Source organism: Lissotriton helveticus, chromosome 5_1 (assembly GCF_964261635.1).
Source record: "Lissotriton helveticus chromosome 5_1, aLisHel1.1, whole genome shotgun sequence".
Classification (NCBI taxonomy): Eukaryota; Metazoa; Chordata; class Amphibia; order Caudata; family Salamandridae; genus Lissotriton; species Lissotriton helveticus.
Window position 1 is genome coordinate 1,647,215,559 of NC_136065.1, and position 21,686 is coordinate 1,647,237,244.

Below are 21,686 nucleotides of genomic sequence, written 5' to 3' on the forward strand. Positions count from 1 at the left end.
CTCCATGGCTCTTGGGCAGTCGTCCCCCGGGCGTCCGGGGCTCCATCCCTGCCGACGGCGTGGAAAAGTGCCCGGGACGGGCTCCATACGTCCCGGGCAGTCCTCCCCCGGGCGTCCGGGGCACCCATCTCCAGGAGGCCAACAGCATGGCAAAGTACCCGGGACGGGCTCCATGGGTCCCGGGCAGTCCTCCCCCAGGCATCCGGGGCTTCCATCTCCAGGCCAACGGCAGGTCAAAGTGCCCAGGACGGGCTCCACGGGTCCCTGGCAGTCCCCCCCCACCGGGCGTCCGGGGCTCCCTTCCCCAGGCCAACGGCATGCCAGAGTGCCCAGGACGGGCTCCACGAGTCCCGGGCGTCCGGGGCTCCCTTCCCCGGGACACCGGCTTGTCAGAGTGCCCATGACGGGCTCCACGGGTCCCGGGTATCTGGGACTCCCTTCCCTGGGCCAACGGCATGCCGGAGTTCCCAGGACAGGCTCCACGGGTCCCGGGCGTCCGGGGCTCCCTTCCCCGGTCCGACGGCTTGTCAGAGTGCCCAGGACGGGCTCCACGGCTCCCGGGCGTCCGGGGTTCCCTTCCCCGGGTCAGCGGCATGTCAGAGTGCCCAGGACGAGTTCCACGGGTCCCGGGCAGTCCTCCCCCGGGCGTCCGGGGCTCCCTTCCCCGGGCCGTCGGCAGGTCAGAGTGCCCAGGACGGGCTCCATGGGTCCCGGGCAGTCCTCCCCCCCGGGCGTCCGGGGCTCCCTTCCCCGGGCAGACGGCAGGTCAGAGTGCCCAGGACGGGCTCCACGGGTCCCGGGCAGTCCTCCCCCCGGGCGTCCGGCGCTCCCTTCTCCAGGCCGATGGCAGGTCAGAGTGACCAGGACGGGCTCCACGGGTCCCAGGCAGTCCTCTCCCGGGCGTACGTGGTTGTCTGACAGATTCGGGCAGATGTGCTTTTACGAACCGGATCGGAATCGGCCCAAATAATAATAATAATAATAATCCACATTTGTAAGGCGCACAATCACCCGTAAGGGTCTCTAGGCGCTAGGGGCCGTTGGGAAGATTAAGCAAGCTATTGCCCAGAGTCACATGGTGCTGGGCTAATCTGCGGCCGGTGCCGGGGATCGAACCCTGATCTCTGGGATGCTCGAGGGTTACTACGCGCTCTACAAAAACCTTAAATAAAAAAATCTCCAGATTCCGGAGTCAGCCGCCCTAGCCGCGGCGCCAGCTATTTCCCAGAGTCACCTGGTGCTGGGCTAATCTGCCGCCGGTGCCGGGGATCGAACCGTGATCTCCAGATTCCGGAGTCAGCCTCCCTAGCCGCGGCGCCAGCTATTTCCCAGAGTCACGTGGTGCTGGGCTAATCTGCGGCCGGTGCCGGGGATCGAACCCTGATCTCTGGGATGCTCGAGGGTTACTACGCGCTCTACAAAAACCTTAAATAAAAAAATCTCCAGATTCCGGAGTCAGCCGCCCTAGCCGCGGCGCCAGCTATTTCCCAGAGTCACCTGGTGCTGGGCTAATCTGCCGCCGGTGCCGGGGATCGAACCGTGATCACCAGATGGGGATATCCCAAAAATCTGGCATGGATACGGCCCGCCAGGACAGGTTTGGGCACCCCTGGTCTAGGAGAAACTTATGATTATTTGTAATTAGCACATCGTAAGAATTTCCTAAAAAATTAAACATAGTCACCTAAGGCAGACGAGGTGGCCGAGTGGTTAAGGCGATGGACTGCTAATCCATTGTGCTCTGCACGCGTGGGTTCGAATCCCACCTTCGTCGGAACGCCATCAGACACTCTTTTGAAGGTGGGCATGTCTCGTAGTACAATTACACTCTCTTTCAAGACACAGCCATAATCCACTAGAAGGGCCCAACTGACTATTCCATTTTGGCAATTATGTCAAATTGAGGGAAGTGTTTTGTGCTTAATTGAAATTAGATCTTTCATGAAGTGTCCAGAGGATTGCCTTTCCCTCACTCCTGGCCTTCTAACTAACCCTGGTCGTAGTGGGCGTAGTGGGGCTCCGCGGAGCTACGCGGAGTGGGCGAGAAGCTACGCCCACTCCCGCACTCCGCGTAGCCCCACTACGCACCTCCCTACCGCTCTCCCTTACATACATTATTTAAGCAACTACCCTTAATAAAACAATTTTAAAGCACTTACCGTGTCCGGGGCTCGTCCGGGGCTCCCTCTTGGAATAGCGTCGTCCTGGATACCAATGCGCATGCGCGGGAGGCCGCGCATGCGCATTGGTATCCAGGAAGGGACACTATTCCAAGAGGGAGCCCCGGAAGAGCCCCGGACATGGTAAGTGCTTTAAAAATTGTTTTATTAAGGTTAGTTGCTTAAATAATGTATGTAGGGGAGGGCGGGAGGGAGGCGGGTGGCGGCCGAATTGGCTACGCACACAGAGTGGGCGTAGTGTTGCCGGCTACGCTGTCTACGCAAAATGCGTAGAAGGCAACACTACGCCTACTCCGTGGGCGTAGCCGATTCGGACGCCCAGGGTTACTTCTAACCAGTTTGGATAGATAGACTGATAAGAAAGCAGCTCTTACTCCTAAAGTTTCAGCCATCTCAAGTGTATGACTGTTGACATATGTCTGCCCCACAGAGACAGATCACTTCTAATAAGTGAGTTCTCTATCTGTCACTGATTGTGGACATACTAACTAGAGCTATCAGTATGGTCATAAATGTGAATACTCTTATGTTCTCAAATCAAAATGGAGTTTTTCCTACTTCCAAGAAAAGTGTCTTAAGCATGCTCTTCAATTTGTGCACGCATGTAGACATTCAAATGCAACTGCATTTCCATAGAGTCTCAAAATCATAGATATCTTCATACCGCAGTAAGAATACATGAAGCGATTTACATACTGCAAGCAGGCTGGCCTTGTAGCTCAGTGGCAGAGCACTGGTCTTGTAAACCAGGGGTCATGAGTTCAAGCCTCATCAGGGCCTTTTTATATGTGAGTTTCTGTATGTTGTTTCCAAGTCATTCTTTCTAGGAGTCACACCTTGTCTTAAGTTTGCTTATTGACAAGCTTCCCTTTCCTGCTTTCATCGTATCAAGAAGACTTCATGAAAACCATTGAACCATAAACTATCGCCTCACCCCTTCCGATCGCCTGACGAACGCCTGACAAACGCCATTCTCACCCCGCCGGGCAAAGCCAAATAAGCCATGCATATTTGAAGTTCCTTTGAAAGTCAGAGCGAGGACTATGACCTCTGTTCCGACTGAGTCTGCATCCACAGAAAGGATGAAATAAGGATCTAGAAATTTCACCAAGGAGATGTGAACTTCATCCCCCTTAAAATACTTTTCCTCCCAGATTCCCCGGCTCTTAGTCAAATGAGGTTAATCTTCAAAACCCCACCCCCACTAACCATAAATATCCGACTCTCCTGCTGTCCATTCAAATGATACAAGGTATCTTGTACATAGAGAGAATGTGAGAAAAAGCAGAATCGCTTCATAGATTTGGTGACCTTGGATGGGTGGGCTGGATAAAGAAGTGAACCTGATTTCGGGAAAAGGAGTATCGTGATGGGGATGAGGAAAAGAGAACATGGACCACATTCACAAGTTAGAGAAATAAATATATTAGGTTGAATGGTTTTAAAAAGTTAACTTTGAGCATGAATTGTTTTTTAAACTGCAAAGAATAAAAAAAATCAATGTGGGATTGGAGGCACAATCTGAGCAGAAAGCACCATAAGCTGCTATGGTGCAACTCTTATGTTGACTAGAAACATTAATATGATGACGCTCTTCTTTTGATATGTCTTTCAGTTAAATTTTATTGTAAGTAGCTGATACAGCACTGTTTGCAGCTCCTCAGTATATGGTTATCCCGTGACAACAATGTTTTCATCATATTTATTATTCTACAAATGTATTTTTAAATGCACTGATGTGGTGTTTGCATGCTATGCAAGACGGCACATCATGGAATGTTTATAAGGAGCATCGAATAGGATTGTGATATTTGCACCTGGAAGAGTCGGACACGCAGATCCTGAAAAGAAGTAAAAACTCTCTAGCAAGGGCCGTCTTTCCCCTGAGTTTATTCTTTACTTTTAGTGAAATGGTTTATGAAAAACCAGTAAGCTGCTCCAGGTGAGGCTCGAACTCACAACGTCGGCATGCCTCAATGCAAGTACTGCTGTATAAGTACCGCGCGCTAACCGATTGCGCCACTGGAGCTCACTGTTGTCATACCTCCCCAGTTGAGCCATCTAGAGCTGACCAAGTAGATACTGGCACTGCTCCCTTATTCACTGTGCAAGATCGACTCACATGCTAGCATGTTATCATGACTATTAAAAACTACAGTCCTAATGGAACAGATTTGATAATTCTGCTATATCATGTGCTCTGTCTATTGAACACCACATATATTTGCCAGTTCTGACACAGTCTAGGAGAAACTTATGATTATTTGTAATTAGCACATCGTAAGAATTTCCTAAAAAATGAAACATAGCCACCTAAGGCAGACGAGGTGGCCGAGTGGTTAAGGCGATGGACTGCTAATCCATTGTGCTCTGCACGCGTGGGTTCGAATCCCACCTTCGTCGGAACGCCATCAGACACTCTTTTGAAGGTGGGCATGTCTCGTAGTACAATTACACTCTCTTTCAAGACACAGCCATAATCCACTAGAAGGGCCCAACTGACTATTCCATTTTGGCAATTATGTCAAATTAAGGGAAGTGTTTTGTGCTTAATTGAAATTAGATCTTTCATGAAGTGTCCAGAGGATTGCCTTTCCCTCACTCCTGGCCTTCTAACTAACCCTGGTCGTAGTGGGCGTAGTGGGGCTCCGCGGAGCTACGCGGAGTGGGCGAGAAGCTACGCCCACTCCCGCACTCCGCGTAGCCCCACTACGCACCTCCCTCCCGCTCTCCCCTACATACATTATTTAAGCAACTACCCTTAATAAAACAATTTTAAAGCACTTACCGTGTCCGGAGCTCGTCCGGGGCTCCCTCTTGGAATAGCGTCGTCCTGGATACCAATGCGCATGCGGGGGAGGCCGCGCAAGCGCATTGGTATCCAGGAAGGGACGCTATTCCAAGAGGGAGCCCCCGAAGAGCCCCAGACATGGTAAGTGCTTTAAAAATTGTTTTATTAAGGTTAGTTGCTTAAATAATGTATGTAGGGGAGGGCGGGAGGGAGGCGGGTGGCGGCCGAATCGGCTACGCACACGGAGTGGGCGTAGTGTTCAGGGCCGGACTGGAAACTGAAAGCAGCCCTGGCAAATTTTGCCATACCAGCCCCCATCCGGCACGTAGCGAGCCAGCCCCGTCCGGCGCGTAGCGAGCGCGCGCAGCGTGCGAGCCCGACGGCCACTAGGAGGGTTTGGGGGGGTTCTCCCCCCAAGAAATTTTTGATAAACGACAGACCAAAATGGTGAATTTTACAGCACATTTTCATTAAATATTCAAATTGTATCAACCTTCAAAGCACAGTAAACAGTACAGATAAGACCAAATATTTGGTCCTGAACCCCCCAAAAAAGCTTGGCCGGACCCCTGCACTAAACTCGGAGCCCCTGGAAAGGGTTAAGGAGTTTGACTACTTAGGCATTCGCCTTAGTGACACCATGCGGTGGGATTCTCACATCCAAAAGATGTTTTTGAGTCACAAGAGGGTGGTGGGGGCTCTTCTTAAGGAACAGAGGTCATCATCCTTTACGCCTATTGCCCCTGTGTTGGATATTTATAAGGCTAGAGCCGTTAGTGCGGCTCTCTAAGGGGCGGAGCTTTGGGGTTCTAAAAACACTGACTTGCTATCCTCCTCAGAGAATAAATTCCTGAAAGATCTGATGGTCCTTCCAAAGAGTACACCTACACTACCCTTGCTTTTGGATATGGGCTGTCGCCCAATTAAGGAACAGGCCAAGTTGCGACCCCTCCTACTCTGGTCCCGCCTATGAAGAGTCCCTGAGCTTTCCAGTTATGCGGAGGGGTTGAAGGAGGTCCTACTGATGCCTGGCTGGTCAAGAATAAAATGGCTGAGGGATGTCAAATCCTTGCTTGGGGAGTTGGGCCTTGGGGAGGCTTGGCAGTCTAGAACTGCCCCCCCTAAATCTGTTTTGAAGAGAGCTTACTGGAACTGGGTAGCGGGCAAGAGATTTTCTGATTCAAATCTTTGTAGATCCTCCAGTGAGTTTATTTTGGTAAAGGAAGCCCCCCTCCGAGAACCCTATCTCGATTTAATCTTGAAACCAGATAGGGTGTTGTACTTCAAATTTAGGACAGGAGTCCTTCCAGTGGGGGAACTGACCGCGCGCAGGAAAATCCCGGCCCAAACCACTCCTTTCTGCTCTTTTTGCACACTTAGAACTGAGTCGGTGGCTCACTTTTTATTTGAATGCCCTGCCTACAAAGTTCCTCGATCCAGGTGGCTGAAACCCCTGTGCAAGGAATTGGGTACCAGAAACTTTATTGAGGCTTTGCGGATTTTGAAGTCCGATACCCGCCCCTTGTATGTATGTGGTATGGAAAAGTTCTTAAGCTGGGCATGGGGGATTAGGTCAAAAAGGCTTAATGTAATTGTTTAATTGTGGTCATTATGTTGACTGTCTTAGATAATTTATTGCACCATTTTATTCACATTTACCTTACTTGTTCGTACATGGTTGGCTTTTTAACCTTTTTATCTTGTTGTATGTACTGCTTTTAAAGATATGCATTTTATCTAAATAAAGCCTACTTGACTTGACTTGACAGTAAACAGTAGATGATGACCTTAAAGAACATCAGGTTACCCATAGGCATTCCCTCAAAGTTACAGCAATTGCTGATCACTAATATTAATCCAACCCATGCCTAGGCCGTGATTAAAGTAGGAGAACGAACAAAGCAGCCAGTCAGCCTGCCGCATTAACTTAGTTCAGATCTCCTACTTACATCGCGGCCTGCCGGCCTGGCCGCCCGCGCCATGCGCACAGCGCAACAAATCAAAAATTGTAATCATGATGATGAATGATTCATCATCATAATTACACATTTCTGATGTATTGCCTGCACCTGCGACGGTCCTGTCATCAGCATGTACACACAGAGCTGTGCATATACGGAGGGGGGCCCGAGCCCCTCAGCCTGGGTTGTGTGCTCAGCTCAGCCTCTCACAGAGTGCTGGCCTGCAAGACAAGGAGTGCAGTGTGCTACTAAACAGATCATACTGGATGGTGGATCGCCAATAATAAGTGGGATAGCTCCTTATTTGGCAGGCAACTAGCCTGGGAGTAGTGCTCTGGGTGGTCAAATTACAAGGGGGAATAGTGGACAGGCACTCCAGAAAAGTAGGGAGTTTCCCTTTGTTCTTGAAGCCAAGGAAAGTGCGATCATACTAATAATAGGCTGGTATAAATTGAGACCGAAGTAGCTGTGGGATTGTGCATTATCAAATGTTTTTGACAAGGGTATTGGTGGTGAAATTCGGAAAGGCCACAGTGAACAGAGCCTGTATTCCAAATATCTACCGATTTGAACATTCAGGAGGAGAATCAGCAGACAAGCAGAATGGTGGTGCAGGCATATGGTATGCTCGCGGTAGACCCAATGCAATGTGACTAACAATCTGAAAATGTTTGAACGAAGGGCTCTAGCCTACATTCTAGTGCAGGAAAGAGTAAGGTGCATACAAACAAAGTTCATGAGGTCTTTCTTAGGGGATTGCTCACAATGGGACTACTTTGTATGCACTATTGTTGACATGCTGTTATCCTACTCAATCCAACTAACAGACTCTCATGTCCACCATTCGCCTTAACAAATTATATTTCCCACTACTAATCCAGCATAATCCTTTTGGGGTTCAGGAGTAGCGTGCTACTCGCTGAAAAGCACTTCAATGCCTCGCCAGAGGTAGTAAGCGCTATATAAATACAATTACAATATCTCTAGACGTATATACGCGTACTATCACAATGCAACCATGGCAGTCGAAGCTGCATCATTATTTTACCATAACATGGCTGCCATAAAGTGGCATGGATGCGAGCTGACGTGGAAGGCGGGTTCAGCTGCGGGGCGGGCGCCCCCTGCCACAGCCTGGCACTCGGCTCGACGTTATTGGTTTGCTCGACAACAAAGCACGCACCACCGGCCTAAAAGGTATTAATCTTTGATGCGCCTGACTGGCCATGCATTAATAATGGAGGGAGCCGCTTTCTCTGTGAGCTGTGAGTGAGTGAGCGGTGCCCATCAGATGCCCGCGCGCTCTCTCTGCTCGCGCAGATTCAGAACACTAAAGCCGGGCATTTATAATTCACATTATGAAAAGATTAAGAACCCGTTGAAAATTGGAGGCTCTGGGCTGGACGCCACATCCAGGCGCACGCTGGCCACTTGAGGGGGAAATGGTGTGGAATTTGGAAAGTGTAGCCGGCGATTGCTTAAAAGGGTCCAGGCGTCGACCCGAAGCACGAGCCAGGGGCATCTTTTCCTGGCTACTGACCACGCCCCCATTCTGCAACACCCCCACCCAGGGCGTCCTTGCCTCACTGCAGCCACCTTGCAAGTGTGCCGTCTGTTCACCAGTCAACCTACAGGAAGTGACCTGGAAATAACCGTGTGAGTAGGGTGACCAACTGGCATGGGTACAAATTCAGGACTGTGAGTGTAAAAAATCAGGACAAAGGGTCAAATTTCAGGACGGGAGTTTGAAATTCAGGACAAAAGGTAAGTTTTAAAGACACATCAGAGGAGATTGCGCAATAGTATATAAGTAAGTAAACAGACAACCACTTAAGTACAAGGGAAAATAAGTTTATATTAGGTTGAGAAAATCGTGCACTTCATGGTTTTTGAGTATGTATGCAGCTTTGAGAAAATGTGCAGGTCTTTTTGTGCTAACAAAACAGCCCCTACCTTTCCAGCCTCCCAGGAAAACGCCGGATATCCAGTCCTGCCAGTTCGGCCTTGCAACCACCCTCCAATGGTGCCCCTCATCTTCACAAAGACCCTCTCTCATGTGTTTTTAATTTCTTTTATAGTGCTACTCATCCCAAGTAAGTAGGACAGGGTGTCGGAGAGTGTTACATCACACACATCTTATATAGAGACAATGACCCATATACATGTGAAAGTCAATGTATAGGAAATGTTACTTAAGATAATAGGGGTTACAAGGTGTAATCATTCTTTCACCCATCATTCAATCTTTCACCATTCATTCTGTCCTATCTATGTACCATCCATAACCATATTCAACCTGTTGCAAACCTATCCATCATCTATCCTTCCATCCATCCATCTATCATTCCACTCATCTATGTATCCCTCCATCCACCCTTTCACTCATCCATCCCTCCATTAATCCTTTCACCCTACCCATTCATCCACTCATCCATCTACTCTTCCACTCATCCATCCATTCACTCATCCATCCAGCCATTTAACCTTTCACCGATCCAGTCAGCCTTTCACTTACTCATTCATCCACCCAGACACTCATCCTTCCACCCTTTCAGCCACCCATCCTCCCTTTCACTCTCCATCCCCCTTACACTTAGTCATCCATCCTTCCATCTACTCATCCACTCATGAATCCATCCATTGACCCTATCACTCATCCATCCTTTCACTTATCCATCTATCCTTTCTCTCATCCATCCACCCTTTCACTATCACTCAATCCTCCATCCATTCTCTCATCCATCTACCCTTTTACTCCTTCACTCATCTATTCACCCTTGTGTCCATTTAACCTCCCTTTCACTCACTCATCCAGCCGTACATCCACCCTTTCACTCATCCATCCATACATTCATCCTTTCACTTATAAATTAATCAATCCTCCCATAAGTTCACCCATCCATCAACTCACGTATCATCCACCTTTTCACTCATCCATCCATCCATCCATCCACTCACCCATCCATTTACCACTGACATCAGCAAAGCTCCGAAGGTCAGCTGGGCCTTATTTTCCAGCTAAAGATGGAACAACGACAAACAAAATGAATAGACAAACAAAAAAAACAATGTTTAAAGTGGCCCGGGTCTAACTTGCATTCAGCCCCTGCAAAGCCGAGACATGGGGTTAACATCACCCCCCCTGCCTCCCAGGCAGAAGGACACCCCCCCATGACTCCTACAGGCCACCGAAGTCAGTATCTGCATTTTTTCCCTACCTGCGCTTCAGAGGAGTTTGAACATCAACCTATTTTCCAGCAATTCTGTATTAATGTTTTAATCAAGAAATCATCACTGATTAAAAAGGACCTGCTTTGGGAGTTGAAAGGAAGACGTGTGTGTGTGCATTTCCACAAGGTCGTGTCCTGGTTTGAATGCATTTCTCACACAGGCCTGATTTCTCAACGGGCAGTGCTTCCGTTTTTTTATGCTTATTACAGCCCAGGCAGCTTGTGTGGGATTTTGTCTGCGAGTGTGTTGGTGCGAAAAGGAAAGGAATGATCAGCTAAGTGCATGCATTTCTAAGTGAAAGAAGCAAGCAAGCAGCGCGATGTGACTATGTACCTGATAAGTTATAACCTCTAGTCTTCTTGAGCCGAGAGGTTATAACTTATCAGGTACATAGTCACGTCTCGCTGCTTGCTTCTTTCAGTCTCGCTCGGGCCTCAGGGCAGAAAAACGGACTCGCCTCACTCAGGCCTGCTGAGTGCTGTTGGTGGGGTGGCAGTGGCACTGTGGCAGACACAGGGGGGTTGGGCTAGGCGGCGTTAGGCACTGTGCCAGTAGCCAGTAAAATAAAATTATGGCCGCTTCAAGTGCCGTTTTTTTTATGCTCACACAGGCAGCTTCAAGCTTGTTTGGGATTTTTTCTGCTAGTGCGACTGCCTGCCAGGGAATGACGACGACGACAATTGCATTCTAATTGAATTAAAGAAGCAAGCTGAAGCAGCACGACATGCGTGACCAGGTGTACCTCTACCACCTGATAAGTTATAACCTCAGTCGCGGGCCGAGACTCGTTTATAACTTAGTCACGTCCACTCGACGGTCCAGGGCAGGGCCAGGCCTGGTCACGTCGCGCTGCTTGCTTCTTTCAGTCTTGGAGGGGGGGCGGGGGCAGAAAAACGGACTCACCTCACTCAGGCCTGCTGTCTGACTGCTGTTGGTGGCGGGGTGGCACTCTTGACTGTGGCAGACACACTACACAGGGGGGTCGGTCGGCGGCGCTAGCCACTGCCTGGCTATAAAATTATGGCCGCTTTAAGTGCGCACCTGACGTCTGCTCCTCTCGTCAGTCATGCGCTGTTAGATGCCCAATGCGCATGCGGGGACAGGAGGAGACAGGGCATAATTCTGCGTGCTCTGCGCACAGGCACCTCCTCCTCTTCCTCCGTTTGTTCCGTTTGTTTATGTAGGTTGCACATTCTGCCAGCACCACTTGCTGCAGTGCTGTTGTGCCTATCAAGCTTGCTGGCGGCGGCCCTAGAATTATACGGGGGCCGGCGGGAACTGTAAATTATTTGGAAGTCTGACTGAAAGTGAACTCTCAGACATGATGGATATACGTGAGTGACGCACGCTGTTGTGGCTGGGGCCGGGGGAGTCCGACTGTCACAGGCTGTGACAGGCGGACTGAAAATCGGCCCCCAGCCACAAAACCGGCCCCCTTTTCAAAAACCGGCCCCCCACCCCCTCCAGCCGACCGGGGGATTGCCCGGTGCCCAGACTCACCAGTCCGGGCCTGGTAGTGTTGCCGGCTACGCTGTCTACGCAAAATGCGTAGAAGGCAACACTACGCCTACTCCGTGGGCGTAGCCGATTCAGACGCCCAGGGTTACTTCTAACCAGTTTGGATAGATAGACTGATAAGAAAGCAGCTCTTACTCCTAAAGTTTCAGCCTTCTCAAGTGTATGACTGTTGACATATGTCTGCCCCACAGAGACAGATCACTTCTAATAAGTGAGTTCTCTATCTGTCACTGATTGTGGACATACTAACTAGAGCTATCAGTATGGTCATAAATGTGAATACTCTTATGTTCTCAAATCAAAATGGAGTTTTTCCTACTTCCAAGAAAAGTGTCTTAAGCATGCTCTTCAATTTGTGCACGCATGTAGACATTCAAATGCAACTGCATTTCCATACAGAGTCTCAAAATCATAGATATCTTCATACCGCAGTAAGAATACATGAAGCGATTTACATACTGCAGGCAGGCTGGCCTTGTAGCTCAGTGGCAGAGCACTGGTCTTGTAAACCAGGGGTCATGAGTTCAAGCCTCATCAGGGCCTTTTTATATGTGAGTTTCTGTATGTTGTTTCCAAGTCATTCTTTCTAGGAGTCACACCTTGTCTTAAGTTTGCTTATTGACAAGCTTCCCTTTCCTGCTTTCATCGTATCAAGAAGACTTCATGAAAACCATTGAACCATAAACTATCGCCTCACCCCTTCCGATCGCCTGACGAACGCCTGACAAACGCCATTCTCACCCCGCCGGGCAAGCCCTGCCGGGCAAAGCCAAATAAGCCATGCATATTTGAAGTTCCTTTGAAAGTCAGAGCGAGGACTATGACCTCTGTTCCGACTGAGTCTGCATCCACAGAAAGGATGAAATAAGGATCTAGAAATTTCACCAAGGAGATGTAAACTTCATCCCCCTTAAAATACTTTTCCTCCCAGATGCCCCGGCTCTTAGTCAAATGAGGTTAATCTTCAAAACCCCACCCCCACTAACCATAAATATCCGACTCTCCTGCTGTCCATTCAAATGATACAAGGTATCTTGTACATAGAGAGAATGTGAGAAAAAGCAGAATCGCTTCATAGATTTGGTGACCTTGGATGGGTGGGCTGGATAAAGAAGTGAACCTGATTTCGGGAAAAGGAGTATCGTGATGGGGATGAGGAAAAGAGAACATGGACCACATTCACAAGTTAGAGAAATAAATATATTAGGTTGAATGGTTTTAAAAAGTTAACTTTGAGCATGAATTGTTTTTTTAAACTGCAAAGAATAAAAAAAACCAATGTGGGATTGGAGGCACAATCTGAGCAGAAAGCACCATAAGCTGCTATGGTGCAACTCTTATGTTGACTAGAAACATTAATATGATGACGCTCTTCTTTTGATATGTCTTTCAGTTAAATTTTATTGTAAGTAGCTGATACAGCACTGTTTGCAGCTCCTCGGTATATGGTTATCCCGTGACAACAATGTTTTCATCATATTTATTATTCTACAAATGTATTTTTAAATGCACTGATGTGGTGTTTGCATGCTATGCAAGACGGCACATCATGGAATGTTTATAAGGAGCATCGAATAGGATTGTGATATTTGCACCTGGAAGAGTCGGACACGCAGATCCTGAAAAGAAGTAAAAACTCTCTAGCAAGGGCCGTCTTTCCCCTGAGTTTATTCTTTACTTTTAGTGAAATGGTTTATGAAAAACCAGTAAGCTGCTCCAGGTGAGGCTCGAACTCACAACCTCGGCATGCCTCAATGCAAGTACTGCTGTATAAGTACCGCGCGCTAACCGATTGCGGCACTGGAGCTCATTGTTCGCATACCTCCCCAGTTGAGCCATCTAGAGCTGACCAAGTAGATACTGGCACTGCTCCCTTATTCACTGTGCAAGATCGACTCACATGCTAGCATGTTATCATGACTATTAAAAACTACAGTCCTAATGGAACAGATTTGATAATTCTGCTATATCATGTGCTCTGTCTATTGAACACCACATATATTTGCCAGTTCTGACACAGTCTAGGAGAAACTTATGATTATTTGTAATTAGCACATCGTAAGAATTTCCTAAAAAATGAAACATAGTCACCTAAGGCAGACGAGGTGGCCGAGTGGTTAAGGCGATGGACTGCTAATCCATTGTGCTCTGCACGTGTGGGTTCGAATCCCACCTTCGTCGGAACGCCATCAGACACTCTTTTGAAGGTGGGCATGTCTCGTAGTACAATTACACTCTCTTTCAAGACACAGCCATAATCCACTAGAAGGGCCCAACTGACTATTCCATTTTGGCAATTATGTCAAATTGAGGGAAGTGTTTTGTGCTTAATTGAAATTAGATCTTTCATGAAGTGTCCAGAGGATTGCCTTTCCCTCACTCCTGGCCTTCTAACTAACCCTGGTCGTAGTGGGCGTAGTGGGGCTCCGCGGAGCTACGCGGAGTGGGCGAGAAGCTACGCCCACTCCCGCACTCCGCGTAGCCCCACTACGCACCTCCCTACCGCTCTCCCTTACATACATTATTTAAGCAACTACCCTTAATAAAACAATTTTAAAGCACTTACCGTGTCCGGGGCTCGTCCGGGGCTCCCTCTTGGAATAGCGTCGTCCTGGATACCAATGCGCATGCGCGGGAGGCCGCGCATGCGCATTGGTATCCAGGAAGGGACACTATTCCAAGAGGGAGCCCCGGAAGAGCCCCGGACATGGTAAGTGCTTTAAAAATTGTTTTATTAAGGTTAGTTGCTTAAATAATGTATGTAGGGGAGGGCGGGAGGGAGGCGGGTGGCGGCCGAATCGGCTACGCACACAGAGTGGGCGTAGTGTTGCCGGCTACGCTGTCTACGCAAAATGCGTAGAAGGCAACACTACGCCTACTCCGTGGGCGTAGCCGATTCGGACGCCCAGGGTTACTTCTAACCAGTTTGGATAGATAGACTGATAAGAAAGCAGCTCTTACTCCTAAAGTTTCAGCCATCTCAAGTGTATGACTGTTGACATATGTCTGCCCCACAGAGACAGATCACTTCTAATAAGTGAGTTCTCTATCTGTCACTGATTGTGGACATACTAACTAGAGCTATCAGTATGGTCATAAATGTGAATACTCTTATGTTCTCAAATCAAAATGGAGTTTTTCCTACTTCCAAGAAAAGTGTCTTAAGCATGCTCTTCAATTTGTGCACGCATGTAGACATTCAAATGCAACTGCATTTCCATAGAGTCTCAAAATCATAGATATCTTCATACCGCAGTAAGAATACATGAAGCGATTTACATACTGCAAGCAGGCTGGCCTTGTAGCTCAGTGGCAGAGCACTGGTCTTGTAAACCAGGGGTCATGAGTTCAAGCCTCATCAGGGCCTTTTTATATGTGAGTTTCTGTATGTTGTTTCCAAGTCATTCTTTCTAGGAGTCACACCTTGTCTTAAGTTTGCTTATTGACAAGCTTCCCTTTCCTGCTTTCATCGTATCAAGAAGACTTCATGAAAACCATTGAACCATAAACTATCGCCTCACCCCTTCCGATCGCCTGACGAACGCCTGACAAACGCCATTCTCACCCCGCCGGGCAAAGCCAAATAAGCCATGCATATTTGAAGTTCCTTTGAAAGTCAGAGCGAGGACTATGACCTCTGTTCCGACTGAGTCTGCATCCACAGAAAGGATGAAATAAGGATCTAGAAATTTCACCAAGGAGATGTAAACTTCATCCCCCTTAAAATACTTTTCCTCCCAGATGCCCCGGCTCTTAGTCAAATGAGGTTAATCTTCAAAACCCCACCCCCACTAACCATAAATATCCGACTCTCCTGCTGTCCATTCAAATGATACAAGGTATCTTGTACATAGAGAGAATGTGAGAAAAAGCAGAATCGCTTCATAGATTTGGTGACCTTGGATGGGTGGGCTGGATAAAGAAGTGAACCTGATTTCGGGAAAAGGAGTATCGTGATGGGGATGAGGAAAAGAGAACATGGACCACATTCACAAGTTAGAGAAATAAATATATTAGGTTGAATGGTTTTAAAAAGTTAACTTTGAGCATGAATTGTTTTTTTAAACTGCAAAGAATAAAAAAAACCAATGTGGGATTGGAGGCACAATCTGAGCAGAAAGCACCATAAGCTGCTATGGTGCAACTCTTATGTTGACTAGAAACATTAATATGATGACGCTCTTCTTTTGATATGTCTTTCAGTTAAATTTTATTGTAAGTAGCTGATACAGCACTGTTTGCAGCTCCTCGGTATATGGTTATCCCGTGACAACAATGTTTTCATCATATTTATTATTCTACAAATGTATTTTTAAATGCACTGATGTGGTGTTTGCATGCTATGCAAGACGGCACATCATGGAATGTTTATAAGGAGCATCGAATAGGATTGTGATATTTGCACCTGGAAGAGTCGGACACGCAGATCCTGAAAAGAAGTAAAAACTCTCTAGCAAGGGCCGTCTTTCCCCTGAGTTTATTCTTTACTTTTAGTGAAATGGTTTATGAAAAACCAGTAAGCTGCTCCAGGTGAGGCTCGAACTCACAACCTCGGCATGCCTCAATGCAAGTACTGCTGTATAAGTACCGCGCGCTAACCGATTGCGGCACTGGAGCTCATTGTTCGCATACCTCCCCAGTTGAGCCATCTAGAGCTGACCAAGTAGATACTGGCACTGCTCCCTTATTCACTGTGCAAGATCGACTCACATGCTAGCATGTTATCATGACTATTAAAAACTACAGTCCTAATGGAACAGATTTGATAATTCTGCTATATCATGTGCTCTGTCTATTGAACACCACATATATTTGCCAGTTCTGACACAGTCTAGGAGAAACTTATGATTATTTGTAATTAGCACATCGTAAGAATTTCCTAAAAAATGAAACATAGTCACCTAAGGCAGACGAGGTGGCCGAGTGGTTAAGGCGATGGACTGCTAATCCATTGTGCTCTGCACGCGTGGGTTCGAATCCCACCTTCGTCGGAACGCCATCAGACACTCTTTTGAAGGTGGGCATGTCTCGTAGTACAATTACACTCTCTTTCAAGACACAGCCATAATCCACTAGAAGGGCCCAACTGACTATTCCATTTTGGCAATTATGTCAAATTGAGGGAAGTGTTTTGTGCTTAATTGAAATTAGATCTTTCATGAAGTGTCCAGAGGATTGCCTTTCCCTCACTCCTGGCCTTCTAACTAACCCTGGTCGTAGTGGGCGTAGTGGGGCTCCGCGGAGCTACGCGGAGTGGGCGAGAAGCTACGCCCACTCCCGCACTCCGCGTAGCCCCACTACGCACCTCCCTACCGCTCTCCCTTACATACATTATTTAAGCAACTACCCTTAATAAAACAATTTTAAAGCACTTACCGTGTCCGGGGCTCGTCCGGGGCTCCCTCTTGGAATAGCGTCGTCCTGGATACCAATGCGCATGCGCGGGAGGCCGCGCATGCGCATTGGTATCCAGGAAGGGACACTATTCCAAGAGGGAGCCCCGGAAGAGCCCCGGACATGGTAAGTGCTTTAAAAATTGTTTTATTAAGGTTAGTTGCTTAAATAATGTATGTAGGGGAGGGCGGGAGGGAGGCGGGTGGCGGCCGAATCGGCTACGCACACAGAGTGGGCGTAGTGTTGCCGGCTACGCTGTCTACGCAAAATGCGTAGAAGGCAACACTACGCCTACTCCGTGGGCGTAGCCGATTCGGACGCCCAGGGTTACTTCTAACCAGTTTGGATAGATAGACTGATAAGAAAGCAGCTCTTACTCCTAAAGTTTCAGCCATCTCAAGTGTATGACTGTTGACATATGTCTGCCCCACAGAGACAGATCACTTCTAATAAGTGAGTTCTCTATCTGTCACTGATTGTGGACATACTAACTAGAGCTATCAGTATGGTCATAAATGTGAATACTCTTATGTTCTCAAATCAAAATGGAGTTTTTCCTACTTCCAAGAAAAGTGTCTTAAGCATGCTCTTCAATTTGTGCACGCATGTAGACATTCAAATGCAACTGCATTTCCATAGAGTCTCAAAATCATAGATATCTTCATACCGCAGTAAGAATACATGAAGCGATTTACATACTGCAAGCAGGCTGGCCTTGTAGCTCAGTGGCAGAGCACTGGTCTTGTAAACCAGGGGTCATGAGTTCAAGCCTCATCAGGGCCTTTTTATATGTGAGTTTCTGTATGTTGTTTCCAAGTCATTCTTTCTAGGAGTCACACCTTGTCTTAAGTTTGCTTATTGACAAGCTTCCCTTTCCTGCTTTCATCGTATCAAGAAGACTTCATGAAAACCATTGAACCATAAACTATCGCCTCACCCCTTCCGATCGCCTGACGAACGCCTGACAAACGCCATTCTCACCCCGCCGGGCAAAGCCAAATAAGCCATGCATATTTGAAGTTCCTTTGAAAGTCAGAGCGAGGACTATGACCTCTGTTCCGACTGAGTCTGCATCCACAGAAAGGATGAAATAAGGATCTAGAAATTTCACCAAGGAGATGTGAACTTCATCCCCCTTAAAATACTTTTCCTCCCAGATTCCCCGGCTCTTAGTCAAATGAGGTTAATCTTCAAAACCCCACCCCCACTAACCATAAATATCCGACTCTCCTGCTGTCCATTCAAATGATACAAGGTATCTTGTACATAGAGAGAATGTGAGAAAAAGCAGAATCGCTTCATAGATTTGGTGACCTTGGATGGGTGGGCTGGATAAAGAAGTGAACCTGATTTCGGGAAAAGGAGTATCGTGATGGGGATGAGGAAAAGAGAACATGGACCACATTCACAAGTTAGAGAAATAAATATATTAGGTTGAATGGTTTTAAAAAGTTAACTTTGAGCATGAATTGTTTTTTAAACTGCAAAGAATAAAAAAAATCAATGTGGGATTGGAGGCACAATCTGAGCAGAAAGCACCATAAGCTGCTATGGTGCAACTCTTATGTTGACTAGAAACATTAATATGATGACGCTCTTCTTTTGATATGTCTTTCAGTTAAATTTTATTGTAAGTAGCTGATACAGCACTGTTTGCAGCTCCTCAGTATATGGTTATCCCGTGACAACAATGTTTTCATCATATTTATTATTCTACAAATGTATTTTTAAATGCACTGATGTGGTGTTTGCATGCTATGCAAGACGGCACATCATGGAATGTTTATAAGGAGCATCGAATAGGATTGTGATATTTGCACCTGGAAGAGTCGGACACGCAGATCCTGAAAAGAAGTAAAAACTCTCTAGCAAGGGCCGTCTTTCCCCTGAGTTTATTCTTTACTTTTAGTGAAATGGTTTATGAAAAACCAGTAAGCTGCTCCAGGTGAGGCTCGAACTCACAACGTCGGCATGCCTCAATGCAAGTACTGCTGTATAAGTACCGCGCGCTAACCGATTGTGCCACTGGAGCTCACTGTTGTCATACCTCCCCAGTTGAGCCATCTAGAGCTGACCAAGTAGATACTGGCACTGCTCCCTTATTCACTGTGCAAGATCGACTCACATGCTAGCATGTTATCATGACTATTAAAAACTACAGTCCTAATGGAACAGATTTGATAATTCTGCTATATCATGTGCTCTGTCTATTGAACACCACATATATTTGCCAGTTCTGACACAGTCTAGGAGAAACTTATGATTATTTGTAATTAGCACATCGTAAGAATTTCCTAAAAAATTAAACATAGCCACCTAAGGCAGACGAGGTGGCCGAGTGGTTAAGGCGATGGACTGCTAATCCATTGTGCTCTGCACGCGTGGGTTCGAATCCCACCTTCGTCGGAACGCCATCAGTCACTCTTTTGAAGGTGGGCATGTCTCGTAGTACAATTACACTCTCTTTCAAGACACAGCCATAATCCACTAGAAGGGCCCAACTGACTATTCTATTTTGGCAATTATGTCAAATTAAGGGAAGTGTTTTGTGCTTAATTGAAATTAGATCTTTCATGAAGTGTCCAGAGGATTGCCTTTCCCTCACTCCTGGCCTTCTAACTAACCCTGGTCGTAGTGGGCGTAGTGGGGCTCCGCGGAGCTACGCGGAGTGGGCGAGAAGCTACGCCCACTCCCGCACTCCGCGTAGCCCCACTACGCACCTCCCTCCCGCTCTCCCCTACATACATTATTTAAGCAACTACCCTTAATAAAACAATTTTAAAGCACTTACCGTGTCCGGAGCTCGTCCGGGGCTCCCTCTTGGAATAGCGTCGTCCTGGATACCAATGCGCATGCGGGGGAGGCCGCGCAAGCGCATTGGTATCCAGGAAGGGACGCTATTCCAAGAGGGAGCCCCCGAAGAGCCCCAGACATGGTAAGTGCTTTAAAAATTGTTTTATTAAGGTTAGTTGCTTAAATAATGTATGTAGGGGAGGGCGGGAGGGAGGCGGGTGGCGGCCGAATCGGCTACGCACACGGAGTGGGCGTAGTGTTCAGGGCCGGACTGGAAACTGAAAGCAGCCCTGGCAAATTTTGCCATACCAGCCCCCATCCGGCACGTAGCGAGCCAGCCCCGTCCGGCGCGTAGCGAGCGCGCGCAGCGTGCGAGCCCGACGGCCACTAGGAGGGTTTGGGGGGGTTCTCCCCCCAAGAAATTTTTGATAAACGACAGACCAAAATGGTGAATTTTACAGCACATTTTCATTAAATATTCAAATTGTATCAACCTTCAAAGCACAGTAAACAGTACAGATAAGACCAAATATTTGGTCCTGAACCCCCCAAAAAAGCTTGGCCGGACCCCTGCACTAAACTCGGAGCCCCTGGAAAGGGTTAAGGAGTTTGACTACTTAGGCATTCGCCTTAGTGACACCATGCGGTGGGATTCTCACATCCAAAAGATGTTTTTGAGTCACAAGAGGGTGGTGGGGGCTCTTCTTAAGGAACAGAGGTCATCATCCTTTACGCCTATTGCCCCTGTGTTGGATATTTATAAGGCTAGAGCCGTTAGTGCGGCTCTCTAAGGGGCGGAGCTTTGGGGTTCTAAAAACACTGACTTGCTATCCTCCTCAGAGAATAAATTCCTGAAAGATCTGATGGTCCTTCCAAAGAGTACACCTACACTACCCTTGCTTTTGGATATGGGCTGTCGCCCAATTAAGGAACAGGCCAAGTTGCGACCCCTCCTACTCTGGTCCCGCCTATGAAGAGTCCCTGAGCTTTCCAGTTATGCGGAGGGGTTGAAGGAGGTCCTACTGATGCCTGGCTGGTCAAGAATAAAATGGCTGAGGGATGTCAAATCCTTGCTTGGGGAGTTGGGCCTTGGGGAGGCTTGGCAGTCTAGAACTGCCCCCCCTAAATCTGTTTTGAAGAGAGCTTACTGGAACTGGGTAGCGGGCAAGAGATTTTCTGATTCAAATCTTTGTAGATCCTCCAGTGAGTTTATTTTGGTAAAGGAAGCCCCCCTCCGAGAACCCTATCTCGATTTAATCTTGAAACCAGATAGGGTGTTGTACTTCAAATTTAGGACAGGAGTCCTTCCAGTGGGGGAACTGACCGCGCGCAGGAAAATCCCGGCCCAAACCACTCCTTTCTGCTCTTTTTGCACACTTAGAACTGAGTCGGTGGCTCACTTTTTATTTGAATGCCCTGCCTACAAAGTTCCTCGATCCAGGTGGCTGAAACCCCTGTGCAAGGAATTGGGTACCAGAAACTTTATTGAGGCTTTGCGGATTTTGAAGTCCGATACCCGCCCCTTGTATGTATGTGGTATGGAAAAGTTCTTAAGCTGGGCATGGGGGATTAGGTCAAAAAGGCTTAATGTAATTGTTTAATTGTGGTCATTATGTTGACTGTCTTAGATAATTTATTGCACCATTTTATTCACATTTACCTTACTTGTTCGTACATGGTTGGCTTTTTAACCTTTTTATCTTGTTGTATGTACTGCTTTTAAAGATATGCATTTTATCTAAATAAAGCCTACTTGACTTGACTTGACAGTAAACAGTAGATGATGACCTTAAAGAACATCAGGTTACCCATAGGCAT

At 47.4% G+C, this 21,686-nt stretch overlaps 13 non-coding genes across 13 annotated transcripts; 9 read left to right on the forward strand and 4 right to left on the reverse strand.

The window, feature by feature from the left end:
- The first annotated feature begins 1,692 nt into the window (after positions 1-1,692).
- Positions 1,693-1,774, forward strand: TRNAS-GCU (transfer RNA serine (anticodon GCU)). Its single transcript has one exon. It is a non-coding gene; the product is annotated as a tRNA-Ser (tRNA).
- Positions 1,775-2,888: 1,114 nt separating this feature from the next.
- Positions 2,889-2,960, forward strand: TRNAT-UGU (transfer RNA threonine (anticodon UGU)). Its single transcript has one exon. It is a non-coding gene; the product is annotated as a tRNA-Thr (tRNA).
- A 1,154-nt stretch (positions 2,961-4,114) lies between these two features.
- TRNAI-UAU (transfer RNA isoleucine (anticodon UAU)) lies at positions 4,115-4,209 on the reverse strand. Its single transcript has 2 exons — positions 4,172-4,209; positions 4,115-4,150 (listed from the first exon to the last, which is right to left on the reverse strand). It is a non-coding gene; the product is annotated as a tRNA-Ile (tRNA).
- A 292-nt stretch (positions 4,210-4,501) lies between these two features.
- On the forward strand, positions 4,502-4,583 carry TRNAS-GCU (transfer RNA serine (anticodon GCU)). Its single transcript has one exon. It is a non-coding gene; the product is annotated as a tRNA-Ser (tRNA).
- A 7,569-nt stretch (positions 4,584-12,152) lies between these two features.
- Positions 12,153-12,224, forward strand: TRNAT-UGU (transfer RNA threonine (anticodon UGU)). Its single transcript has one exon. It is a non-coding gene; the product is annotated as a tRNA-Thr (tRNA).
- Positions 12,225-13,393: 1,169 nt separating this feature from the next.
- Positions 13,394-13,488, reverse strand: TRNAI-UAU (transfer RNA isoleucine (anticodon UAU)). Its single transcript has 2 exons — positions 13,451-13,488; positions 13,394-13,429 (listed from the first exon to the last, which is right to left on the reverse strand). It is a non-coding gene; the product is annotated as a tRNA-Ile (tRNA).
- Positions 13,489-13,780: 292 nt separating this feature from the next.
- Positions 13,781-13,862, forward strand: TRNAS-GCU (transfer RNA serine (anticodon GCU)). The gene has a single exon. It is a non-coding gene; the product is annotated as a tRNA-Ser (tRNA).
- Positions 13,863-14,976: 1,114 nt separating this feature from the next.
- Positions 14,977-15,048, forward strand: TRNAT-UGU (transfer RNA threonine (anticodon UGU)). The gene has a single exon. It is a non-coding gene; the product is annotated as a tRNA-Thr (tRNA).
- Positions 15,049-16,203: 1,155 nt separating this feature from the next.
- Positions 16,204-16,298, reverse strand: TRNAI-UAU (transfer RNA isoleucine (anticodon UAU)). Its single transcript has 2 exons — positions 16,261-16,298; positions 16,204-16,239 (listed from the first exon to the last, which is right to left on the reverse strand). It is a non-coding gene; the product is annotated as a tRNA-Ile (tRNA).
- Positions 16,299-16,590: 292 nt separating this feature from the next.
- On the forward strand, positions 16,591-16,672 carry TRNAS-GCU (transfer RNA serine (anticodon GCU)). The gene has a single exon. It is a non-coding gene; the product is annotated as a tRNA-Ser (tRNA).
- Positions 16,673-17,786: 1,114 nt separating this feature from the next.
- On the forward strand, positions 17,787-17,858 carry TRNAT-UGU (transfer RNA threonine (anticodon UGU)). Its single transcript has one exon. It is a non-coding gene; the product is annotated as a tRNA-Thr (tRNA).
- Positions 17,859-19,012: 1,154 nt separating this feature from the next.
- Positions 19,013-19,107, reverse strand: TRNAI-UAU (transfer RNA isoleucine (anticodon UAU)). Its single transcript has 2 exons — positions 19,070-19,107; positions 19,013-19,048 (listed from the first exon to the last, which is right to left on the reverse strand). It is a non-coding gene; the product is annotated as a tRNA-Ile (tRNA).
- A 292-nt stretch (positions 19,108-19,399) lies between these two features.
- On the forward strand, positions 19,400-19,481 carry TRNAS-GCU (transfer RNA serine (anticodon GCU)). Its single transcript has one exon. It is a non-coding gene; the product is annotated as a tRNA-Ser (tRNA).
- Positions 19,482-21,686: the final 2,205 nt, after the last annotated feature.